Here is a 12,555-nt window from a genome sequence, read left to right as displayed (position 1 = left end):
AATAACGTTTGAGTCTATCGGTTCTGCGGAACTTAGTCAACAGGGAGTTCAACGACTTATGTTTCGGATTCCCATAGACAGCGCCAAACTGATGAAGCACGATTTCACATCATCAGTATGTCCTTCGTCAGTACGATGGACAACCTGAGATCTTGTGTAAGAGAAAACACTAAATAGATAATGACACCAATTTGGGGCCTACCAATGATCCTCTGTTGCTTAAGTTAGTTTCAACTATTTAGGAATCTCAATTCTGTAGTGTGTAAATCTTGTCCCTTTTACCTATCTTTCCTGGCTTTATATAGCCTTATGCTGAGTTAATGCTTAGTCTCACGTTACACTATAGCTGGAGGATTTAATGCTCAATGATGGCCATTTAATCCCAACGTTTGTTGTTTGTAACCGACCTTTAACTGCACATTATTGGACGGAAATAAAAGTTTTGTGCTCATTTATCACTCAATCATGAAATGCTGTCTGGACTTAACGCATTTACGCTTGTCCACACTTTTACTCGTCATTGTTATAAACGGTTTGCGAGTTACAAACGACTTTTCATGTGCTACTCGTCATTTACAATTTCAGAATTTCCGGATCTGAAATTCGGCCTAGGCTTGTGTATTTGTTTAGGGTTTCTTTTCTCACAACTCTAGACATATATAAGGTTTATTTTAAGAACTGTCACAGACATATACAAAAACCAATAGACTTATTTTCTTTGTGCGAAGTTACTGCTGTTAGGACATATGTGATTTGATGTTAGGAACATATGTCAATATTTTATATAATTGGCTAATCCTTTAACAAAATACACTTTACTTGTAATTGAGTAGATCTAGGATGTGTTTAATGCTTTAAGAAACAAGGTTTCAAGTTCAAGTGTTAAAACCATGTAAGTCTGTCCAAGAAACAAGTGAGAAAGTGTTGGATTTTAAAACTTGACAGCTAGCATCTATCGAGGTTTAAAACCTACTGAAGCTCGTGGCTCGACAGCTAGCATCTATCGAGGTTTAAAAAGCTGTGAAGCCTGAAGCTCGACAGCTAGCTCGATAGATACCCTATTTGTCGGGGTTTATGAAATTCAGTTTTTGAAGCTGATTTTTCATCCAATCCGTGAGTACATGTTTAGGCTTTCTTTTCTCATAATCCTAAACATATATAAGGATTATTTTAAAGGTCGTCACAGCTGATGCAACTTAATGCAAAAGTTTTTCACAAGCATATTGTGACTAAGGACATATGCCCTAGTTCATCTTTCTATTGAAGAAGCTGCTGCGTTTGTACGCCGTAGAGTTTTGTAAGCAAGGAGTTTCGTGATCTTCATCGTGTTGATGAACTGAAGAACTTTGCAACCAACATCTTTTTCAAGTTGGTGGTTAGTCACATACTTAGATCCGTGCATTGATTGGTTAGTCACGTACTGGGAGCTGTGCGTTGAAATGAGAGATTGTCACTACAGAACAAGTCCAATTGGGTATTGGGGTAAGGGTTCAACTGTAGGTTGGTATAAGGTACTGGGATTCTTTTACTTGTAACCGCTTGTTTTAATAATAGTGGATTCTCAGAAGTGGTGACCTTAAAATCACCCGGTGAGATTTTTGCTGTATAGGTTTTCCCCATTTGTAAACAAATCACCGTGTCAATTTATTTTCCGCTGCATTTTTAGTTTAATTGGTGATTTTTTTATACTACCACGCATCTTGTATGTTAATTTGATTAATTAATAAACTTGGCTAATTAATCAATTAATTCATCACAAGAGGTCAGTACATTCTTGGCCTGTCAACTGCGTTTGTACGCCACAGGATTTTGTAACCAAGTGTTTCCTGATCTTCATTGTTGATGAAGTGAAGAACTTTGCAACCAACAACATCTATTCAAGTTACTAGAATTAGTCACATACTAGGATCCATGCAAAGGGTTAGTCACAAATTGGAGGTTTGTGCATCAAAGGAAAGAAGGCTACTACAGGATTAAGTCCAATTGGTTATTGGAACAAAGGTTCAATTGTAGGTTGTTATTTCGGGATAGGTCAGGATAGTTGGTAAGATTCCTTGTAACCGCTTAATTGTTAATTAGTGCATTTTTGGGAGTAGTGGCTCTAAAATTACCCGATGGGGTTTTTTCCTTGCAAGGTTTTCCCCATTTGTCAACAAATCACTGCGTCTAATTTATTTTCCGTTGCACTTAGTATTTTTGATGATTTATTGGTGCCTTCATGATTTGCATGCAATTGAAGCTAATTAATCAACTTGGGTAATTGAATTAATTAACCGGGGTCAAGCTATCTTAACCCAACAATGAAGAATGAGATATTTGAACCCTATACATCTCTTGAAAATGATATATTTTGTCCTTCTAGGTGGGGTTCATCTATCACTATGACAAAAATCATAGCCATCTTAGTTACAGGGTGGTGCACATTGATACCAAGGAAGTTAATTTCGTACTGTACTAGCCGGTACCACCGGAATTTGCCATACCGGTGCTTAGGCCAATATAGAAATGCTCTTGTTTTGTTTCGGTTTAAATACTGGCTGTACTGGAGCCATTATGGGCATATCGGGATAAATACTAGGTTTCGGCCGGAAAATAAATACCGGGCGAAACAAAAAAACTCAGAAAACCCCCCAAATTTCAAGATCCACCTCCTCACTCTTACCTCGGTTTTTCCTCCTCTTTTTCGTATTTGTCTCTACTACACATTTCTTCTTGTTTTCCTTTGTTTCGCTGGCCTCTGTTTCTACAGCCCCTCCATCTTTTTCATTTATTTTTCAACCTGTGTCTGTCTCTCTTTTTAGTTTTGGTACACTCACTTGAAAGTAGAAACTAAGTAGTCAATCAAGAAGCAAGTGACAAGACTTCAAAGCAAAACGCGTGGAGGTGAAAAAAAGAATGAAAATAAATAAACTTATAATGAAAGACTAATGGGCTACAACTGTAAGCAAGATGTGTGGAGGTGAAAAAAAGAATGAAAAAAAAAATCCTAATGAGTTAGGACTTCCAGTAGTTGACTGGATGGGTGTAGGACTTGGAAACTTTACACATTTCAAACAAGAAAAAAAATTATTGGTAAACGTAAATCATTTCAATTTTTTTAAAGGTTCAATTTTTTTTTTTTTTGTCCGAAAAGTATTTCAATCTAACAATTCTATCTGTTAGTCTTTAAATATTTATGAGCTTTTAATATATCAATTATTAAAGGAGAGAGAGTAGTGAGTTAAGGAATAAAAGAGGGCTAAAAAAAAGATATTGACAAGGTTGAAGAGATATGAGTAAAAAAAATATTAATGTTTGTTTTAGTAACTTATTATAATTTTTAAAATAAATATTTTAAAAATTTTAGCTATGGCTCCTCTATTATAACATGCATTTTTTGTGTTTTGGTGAAACTAAAATAGCTATATAGTTATTTAACTTCATTGCTGCTAATGCTCTAACTCCACCAAAAAATATAAAAAGTTGCCAAAGTTAGGGCTGTCCATCCAATCCGACGACCCGACCCACTCGAAGATTCCGACCAGATCCGACCCGAAAACTGGCCAACCCGATTAAGTCACCGGTCGACGGTGGGTCATTTGTTCCAAAAACCGACTCCAGCAGGTCGGTCTCGGTTTTCCTTCCCAAAACCCAAAAAAACCCGATCCGACCGATGTACTAAGATTTCCATCAAAAAATTTCCAGATTCCGGCAGAAGTTTCCAGAATTCGGCGATATTTTCCAGATTCTGGCCTCAATTTTCCAGATTTCGGCCTCAAATTTCCAGATTCTGGCAACAAACTTTCATATTTCAACGACTTATCAAGTAGATCTAGTGATATTTCATCCAAATCTAGTGAAATCTCACCAGATCTAGTGAGATCTCACCAAATCCGGTTAGATCTCCGCCGGATTTGGCGTTTTTTCGCCTGAAATCAACTATTTTGGCTGGATTTTTCGCTGTGGATGGTTCTGATCGAACCGACCGTGTTTCCGGCGCAAAACCGACCGCACCGATCCAACTCCCTCGCCGGTCGGCGGCGGGTCAGGATTTTCTCAACCCGATTCTATCGGGTCGGTCTCGGGTTGGGCACAAACCCGACCCAGACCGACTCATGGACACCCCTAGCCAAAGTGATAAACTATTGAGTTATTAGAAATATAACTTTGTATATTGTATAAAATAGTAAAAAATAACGGTAAAACCGAAACGGTATACCAGTATTGACCGGTATCCAAAATATATCGTACCACTGACCAAACTGATACAGCCTTCGGTACGGTATTGACTTCCTTGATTGATACACTTGATGGAAGCAACAAATGGGACGAAAGAAAGGTGTGTGTATATATATATATATATATATATATATATTTATTTATTTATTTATTTATTTTCTCATCAAAAACCAGTAAATGGACCGAGTCAAGGTGTTGTGTAAAGGTCTCTTTTCTTGCTCTGATCTTATCAAGTTTGTTCCATTCAACAACACATGTTGCTGTTTCTTTGAACATCTTGTAAAATAGAACCTATCCCATGGAAGTTTTGATGGTCTTGCCATTTGAAACAACTGACTGAGGATAATTTAGGTTTGGGATAATCCACAAAAAGAAAATGTACTCATATGGGAGCTTAAGGACTATAATAAAGGAGGCAAATGGTACTAGAACCAAAAAATATTAATGGAAATTAACAAAAATAAATAAACAATTATATATATATAGATAATTACGACATGATATTAATCCTACAGGTTGAACCCTTTCTCCCCTAAACCCCTAAGCACTATATATGGGGAGGTGCCAATTTAGTTATAAGGCCCTTGGCATAATAGATACACGAGCTACAGTAACCGTGTAAATATACACGTTTACTGTAGCTAATATGTATATTTACACATTTTTACACCCATTGATGTAGGTGTTTTTTTTACTCAAAATGTGTAAAATGGGTATCTTTTTCTATTTTAAAAGACTATACAAGGGCTGATGTGGTTGCTCTAACACACGTATAGTCCTTTACAAATTGACTTTGACCCTACATGTAATCTAGAGGCCTTATCACTAGGAACTATTATTGGTAGAAAGTAAAGGAAATATATATAGTGGATTTTTGGTGTGAGATATTAATGAGAAATTATTAGATATTTTTAGTTTTTTTTTTTTGGTTGGGTACCATTATAAGTTTTTTTAAATTATTTGATTATTGAGTAAATGGTACTTAAAAAATTGTTTTAGATGATATCTAAGGATTTTTGAGGAAGTGTTAGGGAGAAATTCTTTTGTGGTGAGCTAGCTGAGGTAAGTAACCTTATCCTAATTGGTTTTATTTTGCTAATATTATTGTATTTTAACTACTAAAAATTGTTTATAATTGTTACAATTTTATTTCAATTGTATTACTAATCTAATACTATATATAATAGCAGAAGCCTTTAACGAGGTGCTGCCACGTTAGGAAAAGACCCCTTCAAATGCTGCCACGTCTACAGTTTAAAGGCTCGCATGTCACATTGTTTGAGGACTCTTTACCAAAAAAAAAAAAAAAAAAAAACTGTTTAAAAACAGTCACACGTCAAAAAACAAAATCTGAACGCAGCCCAAAACTGTTCATGCCCATCTTCTATTTATTTTATCTGAAACAACGCAGCCCAAAATCCTCCAATCTGTCTTCTATTTCTTCTTCTTCATCCCCCAAATCTCAAATAAACCCTTCAAAACCTCATAAATCTCCCCTCAGAGCCTTCCTCTGCATCTCCAACATCCCCAACCACCGCCTGTTTTCCATTCCCAAGATTCTGCCTCTTAAACCGTTTACAAGGTTTAGGTTGGCGTTCACAATGTCTGAGTATCGGTGGTATACACTATTTTTGGCATGCCGACAAATTGGCGATTGAGACGAATCAAGTTTCAAGGACTAAAACAGTTTCATTGGGGAGACGCTATGTTGTATTTGCTTAATGGGTTTTGGCCAGAATCATATCGGCGTCGGGTAGATGATACGGTGTGTTGGCTTTTGTTTTCGATTTTGCTATTACTCTTGCTCTACCTCTGTATGCCGTTTGGTTTCATTGGGGTTGCTCTGCACTGCTTTTCTGTTTAGTTGCATTGCTCTGTGTTGGTTTTGCTTTTTTGCCATTTACTCTCTACGATTCTCATGTTACCCTATGTGGGTTCAATCCCTTTTGTTTTGTATTTTCCCCTAATCATAAGGACTCGAGGTTTTGGTAAATGGTAATAAGAATTGGGGTGACATGAGGCTTTTATTGTTGTTCTTAAATTCCTAATTAACGTTAAGAGTTTCAGCATATTTGATAGTTTGATTGTGGCTTAGCCAATTTTATAGAAATTATGCTTCAAAAACGTCAAAAGGGTACTAAGCAGATTGCATCAAAGAAGAATACAATTTGAAGTCTAATGTCTCAATGTATTTTATAAATAACATACTCTTACAAGCAAGACAAACAAATGGACGTACTACATTACCCTATGAATTTTAATGAATTTCATTGTATTATTAAGTTTTTTTTTTTTTTTTTTTTTTTTTTTTTTTTTTTTTTTTTTTTTTTTTTTTTTTTTTTTTTTATAAGAAGAGTAAACTAAATGTATTGTTAAGTTATTGTATGTCATCTTCTTTGTACATATTGCCATGAATTTTTCTGGAAAATTACATTGTAAATAAAGCTGGATTGTTTCTTCAAGATTGCTGGCTTTTGTAAGTTGGGTCAATCATATTAACAAGTCTGGTTTATTTATTTATTTTTTCCATTAATCCTTCTTTTGCTGCTATGGATTACCTCCACTTTTGGATGATTCTAAATCACATCATGTGACTAAGATTGGTTTGAAAATGTTACTGATAAAAGGGGTTGGTATGTTACTAGGGATAAAGTCTAAACTTTCATTGATAGTATTCCCCCTCTCCCCTGGTATTGAGTCCATTTTTTAAGGCTTTTGCTACTGGAATAAGCATTAAGTTATGTTTTTATATTAAGGTATATTTTTATACTTTTTTGGTATCATTTTTTTATTTAGCATTGGAGTATTTTTTGTTAAGATAGAAGTGGGATTAATGTATGATTGTGTACGAAATTTGTGAGGACTTTCTTAGTGACTTCTCCTCCACTATAGAGTTATGTACATTTTTTGTATGTACCCTTGGTCTGTCTGATTGGAAGCCTTTTATTCTGGTTTTTCTTGGGTTTGAAAGGTGGTTTGGTCTGGTAATAGACACATAATTAATTAGCTTATAGTATGCATCTTAGAGTTTGATAGGCTTCGTATTTTGGATGATGTATGTCACATTGTTGGGCTCTTCTACTTAATGAAGATTTGGAATTTTTTTGGGGAGAATACTAAAAAAAATCAAGTATCTGCAATATTTCATTATGCAGCACTAATACTTGAGGTGGTAGATAATTTGCAGTTGGTTCATTGTGATAACTTTTTTTTTCCTCCCTCCAATCTTTCTCTTATCAATTTTTTTTTTTCTTGCTCAGGTCAAAGCTGATTGATTGTGTTATGTGGAATCTACAACTGTATAGGAACCTTGCTCTTCTATAGTCTTAGAGTTAAGATGAGGACAGGTTCCATGTGCTTTTCCATCTTGCAAGTTCCTAGATGCAGAATCCCCACATTAGCTACTTTTTGGAGGGAAAGCTTCCACAGTTTGAGTAGGACTGACAAAAATAGTTCTATCTTTAGGCTACTTGGTTCTAATATCTATGGGCTTGAGAGAGGTTACATTAGGAAATGGACTCGAAGTCCTGTATTTACAAACGCAGAGGAAGGAAATAAAACCACCCAGCAAAGTAAACCAAGCAACATTGGGCATGAAATTTTAGATGGAGTGGTTTCAAAAAGTGATACATTTAGTGTAAATAAGACAGAGATTAGTCAATTCCACAATACTGAGTACTGTGAATCATAAGATTTACTTCCTATAGATTATTGAAATAAAACAAAAAATATATATGACTACACAATAGAGAAATATAAGAGAAAAACTGATTACTTTCAAAAGAATAATCCACGGTATGATTGTTTTTATTGTGTATGTCTTAGTGTTTTGGATTTGAGTACTTATAGATGATTTACTTTTATTTATTTATTTTATGAATAGATGATTACATAATAATGGGTTTTATGAATAGATGATTACATAATAATGGGTGAAAAGTTTTATAAATTCCATAACTTGGGTGTGCGTATAATCTAATATATTTGTTTTGTTTATCACTATAAGGGTTGTTTTTAACATATTTTCTCTATATCATTGCAGCTTTTTAGGGATTGTGAGCTTTTTCTTTTTCTTTTTTTGTTTTGCAATTGAAATTTAGGGCCAAGATTAAGATTCGATGTCGTTTTTATGGGTTATGCCTTATGAATTGGTTTGGTTTTAGAATTTGAGATTCCCATCTACTATTGATTATGCATTTTATTTGTTGTAGGTGGAATTTTTTTTTTGTTTATATGTTGCGGCTTGATTATTCACTACAGCTTTTTCTTTTTCCTTTTGTGATTAAAAAGTTGGATTCAATGTCCCTTTTAAGGGTTATATATTGGTTTGGTTTTAGAATTTGAGATTCCAATGTACTATTAATTATGCATTATTATTTGACTAATATTTTTTTGACTTTCTGTTTCATAAAACTGTAGCCATTTTTCTCTTTTAAACTTTTTGGTTGTAAAATTTTCTCTAATCTCATGGTTTAATTCATTGTGGTTCCTAGGAATGGTAGATTTGGTATTTGAAATTGTGTTGCAAGTTTTAATTCGATGTGATTTATTGTGGTTCCTAGGAATAGCAGATTTGCTATTTGAAATTGTCATGTAAGTTTTAATTGCTTAAAGTCAGATTCTTTTTTTAGTCTCTCATAACAAGGAAGTACACACATGATGTGACTTGAAGAAACTAATTTTTAAAATTTTTAGGGGATATTGGACACTATATGCTTAAATATATTACATTATTTAAGTTTGAATATATGTAGTAGAAGTATGATAACTAAGTTTATGTTGGATGCAAAGTTCATTAATCTGTAAAATGATCCCGTGCATTGCGCGGGTTAAACACTAGTTTAAAGTAAAGAATAAAGAATTATCACAAATATATTAGAATACTGAATATATGATTATATATATATATATATGTATGTATTTGAATTAGATATATATTTTTTTTTGAACTCTAATTTGATATATATGATTTTGGATAATATAATTATATTTTGACACTAATACCCAGCCAATGGGGGTTATTCATTGGTATCAAAACTAGTTTTATCTAGGGCATCACGAGCATATCGTGTTTCTCGACCTAGATAATGGGGAATATACATTAGCACAAAACTAATTTCTTCTGAATCTGATGCCTAGTCATGGGGATATAGCGTGACCATAGTCATAAATATATAAGATTTTTTTTTTTTTTTTTTTGAGAAACCAGACCCAAAGTTGGGCTGGGCTTTTATTAAACTTTAAAAAGAAAATCAGGAAATATCATCTAAGACCAAAATGGCTACGTCCTGAGGGCAGTCTTCCAACCAAACTTGCAAGCCTAAACCTGACTTAGCATGTTTGGCCAGAGAATCAGCTACTCTGTTACGAGACCGATTAACATAGCAAAATCAAAAGAAGAAAAAGTGGCAGCTTGAGCAAGGATGTCTCCAATAATATGGCCATACGAGGAGTGTTCTGTGGCACCAGCTGTGATGGCGTTGATAACTACTGCTGCATCACCTTCGAAAGTCACCTCATGGAGTCCGATTTCAGCGGCAAATTGCACAGCTCTTCTATAGGCTAGAGCTTCAGCTGTAGCAACTGAATGAGGGAGTGGAATACGCATCGCCAAGGCACTAATGACCGTACCGTTGACGTCACGAATGATAACTCCCAAACCAGCTGTGTTGTTGTGCTTGAACAGAGCTGCGTCGAAATTGGCTTTGTATATTGCCTGGGTCGGAACAGTCCACTTTGCTTGGATAGGAGCTGGAATTGGAGTTGGGCCCGGGGTTTTCATCATGAGCTTCAAGGAAGTCATGTAGGAGTCTGCCAGCCTCAGAAAAAATTTGGATCAGTGGCCGAGCTGGGCGACCAAGACGAAGTGAATTTCTTCGAGTCCAGAGCATCCAGGCTGCAATGGAAAATATTTCCACTCTGTAGTCCTCTGTAACCTGCAAAAAACTTGAGAAAAGGTTAGTAAACTCCCCCGGATGGTGGGGAACGGAGAGGTGTACCCAGTTGAGCTCCTTCCATATATTGGCTACCTCTGTACAACCCTATACTACATGCAGGATATCTTCAGGGTGGGCATTACAGATGTTGCAACAATTAGAGGAGACTATTTGGCGGCGAAACAGGTTGTCCAACGTCGGGAGGGAATTGTTGCAAGCACGCCAAATAAAATGCTTCACTTTATTGGGGGTACGTAGCATCCAAACACCTCTCCAAAGCTTCCTCTGGGGGTGCTGATTTGAGCTACTAGGATTGCTAGCCGAAGCTTCGGTAGCCAACAGTCGATAAGCACTTCGGGTGGAGAACATACCCGAAGGAGTTTTTGACCAAATGAGACTGTCATGGGGCAATCTGGGACTAATGGGAATGCTTAAAATCTTCTTAACTTCATGGGGCAGAAACAATTGTTTGACCTCCTCATCTTTCCACCTCCCATTTACCTCATCAATGAGAAGACTTACCCTTGCATCTGGAGGAATAGAAGGTAGGGGCGAAGTCACCGACTTATAGACTTGATCCGGGAGCCATTTGTCTTCCTTAATACACACTGACTTACCATCACCTATCTGCTACACCACACCCTTCCGTACCACATTCCGGGTACTTAATATACTCTTCCATGCATAAGATTGTTAAGAATGTGAATATGTTTGAATTTAAGAATTATTTTAATATTAAGAACATAATCAAACTTATTCATAATCTATAATTAAGAAACTAACACAAATCATAAATTAAGATATAAAAACAGAAAAAATAATAAATAATAAATAGAGTTAAAAAAAATGAGGGAAACACCGAATATGATAAAACTACGATTATATGTGATGTTGTTACTAGGGACGAAGCCAAAACTTGAGGTTAGGTGAGCAGCTTTGCTATTAGCTGCGTGCAGCAACTCTGTCCTCCAACTTTTCTACTTAACTGCTAAAGGGTTTTGTTATTTATTAGTGTTTTTGATTTGTGCATCTCCTTCTTGGTAAGGACAAAATTATTTTGTTTTAAAATTTTTTAAAGGGTTGAGTTGCTTGTGTTTGTTAAAATTGGTTAATTGAGCTTAATTTTTTAAAGTACAGTCACATGTAATGTTGGTACTATCCAATGTGATAATGAAACTGTCAAATATGGGAAAAAAAATTAGAGTACCACCGAATGTGACAAAAGTATAGTCAAATGTGATGTTGGTACTGCCTACTGTGACAATGGAATTATCAAATGTGAGAAAAAAAAAAAGGGAAACCATCAAATGTGAAAAAAGTACGGTCACATGTGATGTTGGTATTGTATAATGTGAGGATAGAACTGTTAAATGTGAGAAAAAAAATAAAGGAATTACCGAAGATGATAAAAGTATAGTCACATGCGATGTTGGTATTGGCCAATGTGACAATAGAATTGTCAAACTTGAGAAAAAAATTATAATATCACTAAATGTAACAAAAGTACAGTTAAATGTGATATTGGTACTGCCTAATATGATAGTGGAACCCATCAAATGTGTGAAGAAAAAAGGACAGCTAAATGTGAAAAAAGTACAATCACATATGATGTTGGTATAACATAATGTGAAGATAGAACCATTACATGTGAGAAAAAAATTAGGATACCATCGAATATAATAAAAGTATGATCAAATATGATATTGATACTACCTAACATGATAATACAATTATCAAGGGTGACAAATTAGCTAGTATGAATAAAGAAACTATCTTTTTTTTTTTTTTTTTTTTTTTGGTAAGTGTTTATGTAAGGACTCAGACTGAGTTGAAGGTCACTAAAAAGACGGGATAGCCATCAGGCCGGCGGTAAAATAAATAAACTATCAAATATGAGAAAAGTATATTCACATATAACAATTTTTTTTTTTTTTTTTGAGAAACCAGATAACATTAATACTGCGCAAGATGGACATGATATTTTGGTAACATTATAAGTCCGTTCCCAAAAATGAGTACGGTAGAGTTACCGAGTAAATAGATAATAAATCACCGGTATCAAATTTAAATATAACATGAAATATTACTAAAATATAAAAAAGGTGAGTTGACGAAGTCCAAAGCTGCCGTGGTACATAAATATCAACAAAACTAAAAATTAAATTTACCAAATATTAATAAAAATCTGATTTTTTTTTTTGTGGTCTTTGACGGAGTGTGGAAAGGGGAAACTACTTTCCCAAATAAATAGATGGACTTCCAAGTCTTCAGCAAACAAATGAGAGTTCTCAGCCAAGAAACAAGAACAGTAAGAGAAAGAGAGATCCCAGCGTGATTTGGAGAGATTAGATCACCGGTCGTCGACTGGAGGCTGCAGAACACAAGAACTAAAGCTGTGACT

General features: G+C 35.0%; 1 long non-coding RNA gene across 1 annotated transcript; it reads left to right on the top strand.

Annotated features, from left to right (window-relative positions):
- The first annotated feature begins 5,589 nt into the window (after positions 1-5,589).
- LOC126725105 (uncharacterized) lies at positions 5,590-7,822 on the top strand. The gene is made up of 2 exons (XR_007655318.1): positions 5,590-5,983; positions 7,479-7,822. It is a non-coding gene; the product is annotated as an uncharacterized LOC126725105 (long non-coding RNA).
- Positions 7,823-12,555: the final 4,733 nt, after the last annotated feature.

This window comes from Quercus robur, chromosome 5 (genome assembly GCF_932294415.1).
Source record: "Quercus robur chromosome 5, dhQueRobu3.1, whole genome shotgun sequence".
Taxonomy (NCBI): Eukaryota; Viridiplantae; Streptophyta; class Magnoliopsida; order Fagales; family Fagaceae; genus Quercus; species Quercus robur.
The sequence above is the reverse complement of the archived record's forward strand: the minus strand, read 5'-3'. Positions and strand labels throughout refer to the sequence as shown.